Raw genomic sequence first — 4376 nt, forward strand, 5'->3', positions numbered from 1 at the left:
GACAAGAACACAAAAACAAATAAGTTTTTTTTTTTTTTTTGTTAGACTGAAAATTAATCTAGGAGGGCGTGCACCCTTCAAATAATCAAGTTAGGGACAGCCACGATTAATTAAAAAAATTATATAAATAATAAATCTGTGAGCTTCTACAATTTTTTATATTTTTATATTTTTGTTTTTATTTTTGAAATGTATTATAAAAGAACTTTATGTATATAATTATTTTAGCAATAATGTGAAAATACCGAGTAGAATAAATCTTTGCTACTTTTTTTTTTCCAGAAAATACAAACGGATAAAACGTCCATAAACTAGCCATGAAAATTCTGTCGCTATTGGTCGAATTTTATATATTTTGAAATCGAAAATCCGTTGTAAGAGTTCTATCACTATATTACGACAGATCATATCTATTAGCGACCAATGAAATTAAAAAAGCTCGTTTTGGAAGACCACGAAGATGTAAACTTGCACCTAGTGACTAACATCAGTCTAGATCTTCAAATGACAGTAAATTCATAACCATAGTGTTCCTCCCCTTGAATCAACTGGTAGTAATTTATTTTTTTACCCATTAATTAATAACCCAAAAAAACATGGTGTAGAAGCTATTATGGCTACATAATACCTTGAACCGGTTTATTGTTCTTGGCTACTTCTTCAGTAATTGCTTGAATCATCGACGTCATATTCTTGTGAGACGAACCCCCTTCCTCCATTGCTCTCTTTGACATTTCCCCAAGCTCTTTAGCTCTCTTTCTTCTTGCCTTTCCTTCTTCATCATCATTCATTAAACCTTCCACAGCTATCTTCACATCTTCCCTCTTAACCATCACTTTCAAGTTATCTCTCTCCCCAAAAGAAACAGGAACCTCCGCACCAATTCTCACTCCAATCTTCAACACGTCTGTGATAAATCGTTCATTTAGGAATTGGTCAGCAAAATGGGGCCATGTAACCATTGGAATCCCATTAGAGATCCCTTCTAGAGTCGAGTTCCACCCACAATGCGTTATGAAACCCCCGATTGCTGCATGTGAGAGTATCAAGATTTGTGGTGCCCAACCAAACACCATTAAACCTCTATCTTTGATCCTTTCTTCATATGCTTCTTCCAAGAGCCATCTCTTTAGTTCATCACTTGTCTCTCTAATGAACCAAATAAACGGTTTGTTCGATAACTCTAATCCCAATCCAAGCTCAATGACTTGTTCTGTGCAGGCATACGATAGACTCCCTAAGCAAACGTAGACTACAGAACCTGGTTCTCTTAAATCTAGCCACTTCAAGCAATCATGTTCGTTAATGGAAGCCTTGCTACCTCTTTCGGCTACATCTAGGAAACTTCTGTTACATAATGAAACCGGTCCAATACACCACACCTTTTTATCTTTTGCCTTTGCGAATTCTTCAACATACTTGGGCTCTAACTCATCGAAGCTATTCACGACAATCCCATATGCAGCTTTCCCAGCTTCTTCTATACGTTCAAACATCTCCAATCTTTCTTTTGAGTCTCTTTTTGGCCAATCAGAAGCCTGGGGTTTGGTAACTTCGATCCGGTCAGGCAAACCGGGCAGCACAAAGTACTCAGAGTCGGATTTGATTTCATCAAGTATTCTAGTATTCGCTACTATGTGTATGCATAGATACGTGTAGCATCCTGGTCCATAGAAAACAAGCCTAGGAATATTTAACCTCTTAGCCAGACCTGTCGTCCATGGTAAACCACTATCTGAGATGATGCAACTTGGAGCAGGAGTTAAACGCCGGAGCAATCTTTCAGTTGGTTCTTCTAACATGGCAATGGCGTCAAAAAACTTGAGCACTAGTGCAGTTGATGGAATCAAGTCAAAACTCTCGCACCCTTCAGGCAATCCAACTTCAGATAAAGGGAGTTGGAGTTCAAGTACTTGAATCTTGAGGTTAGCTTTGATTGCACGATCAGTGACTGATTTATAACGGTTGGCGTTAAGTGGAGTTGTGATTATAGTGACAAGAACACCGCGTTGGGCTAGCATTCGGGCAATGTCCACCATGGGTATCATATGGCCTTGGGCCATTAGAGGGAACAAGATAAAGTGAAGGTCGGAAGAAGGGGAAGCCATTGGAGTACAAGAATGTGGTTTTGGGTGGTTGTTTCTGGAACTACTTGAGGGATCTATTCACTTGGCTCAAATAACATGTGAAGTGTTGGAAGTGTTTGCCACGTGTCTTCATCTGTGTGATTTGCAAAAACCAAGACCCTTCAAGATTGACGTTATGTTCTAGATTGCAACCAGCAAATAACTTCATGTAATATTGAAAATTATATTAAAAATTGGGTATGAATACAAAGATCAGTTTGATAATCAATCATCACGGTTTTTGGATTTTTGATGGATCGTGTATCTTCAGTATTCTCCGTGATTGATATTTCGACCATATATGTTTGAGGTGTAGGAAATCCAATCATGGAAAATCCATCAAAGGCACTTTCTAATTTGGTCACGGAAAAAAAAAAAAAAAAGCAATGGTAACCTTAAGAGTGACAAAAATAAGGTATTATGAGTAATATATTCGTATTATATAAATGTGCACATTGCACCATCTAACTTATATTAAATCACAATTTGAACGTCATTAAATACTCATATTAATTCCACTTATAGTAATTATACATGTGATACTATTATCACCAACAAAGTTTGTGAAAACAAATCTAATTTCTAAGAAACCTAACCTTTAATCTATCCCAAGTTATGTTTGTGGATAGACATCGAAAACGTCTTGACTAGTTAGTATGAAAAACGGAAGTGAGTTCCAAAAACAAGTATTTTGTTGGAAAGAAAATAGGGAGATGTTGATGATCATACATTTGATAGTTGTAGGATTGTAATTGCTTTGACTGAAATCTATTTGATTCATATCTCTAGGCACAAGAAATTAAACCAAGAAATTAAACGTGTACAAGATTAGTATGTTAATTGCTCGTAATCTTAGGAATGTCAAAAATATACAACAACTGAACGAATTTTTTTGGTGCGGATGGGTTTTGCTTTTTGGTGTAGTGGTAGCCTAAAAAATCACACCATTAAAGCAATTTCACATCAATAAGCCAATAAATTGCACCATTTAAAACATTTGTTGGTGCGGTTTCCCTATAACCTCAGTAAAGGCATTAAAATAGTATTTATTGATGCTTTAGTTCAAAACCACACTCAAATAATAGACTGTACCAAAAAATCATATGGAACCACACCATTTAATCTTCCCTTTAAAAATTTCATTCAAAATTTTAATTTCATGATAGATCTTTCCAAATTTACTATCCCTCCAAAAAATTTCATCTTCTTTCTAATTTTTCATTCACATTTACGCAGAGAAACCCTAGTTACCACGGCCTCTCGTTTACCAACATTTGAAACACCATCACTAAGACCCTCATCACTGTCTTCTACCTAGTTCCTATTGTTAGTTAATCGATCGATTTTCGTTTTATCTTTGCATACCGCCTTAAGTCTTATTCTTTGGTTAAATGTAAGCAGGAACTATTTTAGCATCTTTTGAGTTCTTTGGAAACCCAACATTAATGTTAATGATCCGAAAAAGGAGGAACCATATGAAATGTTTTATTATGTCTATCGTTTAATTACGAGTTTTTTTGTGGTTAAAAATCTTATAATATGAATTGAAGTTGTGCAAGTAAAATGATAGATCCGAGTGTAGGAACGTATTCAAAGAGAAAAGAACCACCACCTATTAGTGATGTTCTTTTTCATTTGAGTCGTAAAAGGAAACCACCAATAAAACTTGAAACATATTCAAGTAGATAGCCACCTCTCCTACATTAATTCAAGGTCTAACACGACAACATCCTAATTCTTTTGAGATCCTGAAAAGCATTGTGTATGGAGGTGATTGCATGTTTAATTGGTACGGTTATAATCATTTCTTAGTATGGTTCTAAGAAATATTTTATAACACCCGTTCCCTGGATTGGATAGGTTTTGGGGAAAATTGAGTGTCACGATGTGACACATCTCTAGTCACGACGTGAAAAGGGCTACAACTCAAGCTCATGATATTTTAGGGTTTGTTTCGTATTTAAACACCATAAACTCGAATTTAGGGTTCATTTCTCAGCCTCCATCTTCCTTAAACCTCAGAAACCCTAACCATAGTTCATCTTCGTGGTTTTTGCTCATCTTGAGTGGTTTTGGTGCTCTTGGTTAAAGAAGATGGTCCATTTGGTGCATTGGGCCTTTCTTCACCACCTTGTATTGTTTCTGGACCTTGGTGAGTCCTAAAGCTCTTGCATTTATCTCTATTGCATGCTATATCTAATATTTATTCTTTTCTCTTCATGGTGGGGTTGATATCATGTATGAGATCCA

The 4376-nt window shown here is 36.0% G+C and overlaps 1 pseudogene; it reads right to left on the bottom strand.

Moving 5' to 3' along the window:
* Nucleotides 1–374: 374 nt before the first annotated feature.
* On the bottom strand, nucleotides 375–2231 carry LOC145151946 (UDP-glycosyltransferase 73E1 pseudogene; annotated as a pseudogene).
* Nucleotides 2232–4376: the final 2145 nt, after the last annotated feature.

Source organism: Lactuca virosa, chromosome 1 (genome assembly GCF_052849685.1).
Source record: "Lactuca virosa cultivar CGN04683 chromosome 1, Lactuca_virosa_CGN04683_v6, whole genome shotgun sequence".
NCBI lineage: Eukaryota > Viridiplantae > Streptophyta > Magnoliopsida > Asterales > Asteraceae > Lactuca > Lactuca virosa.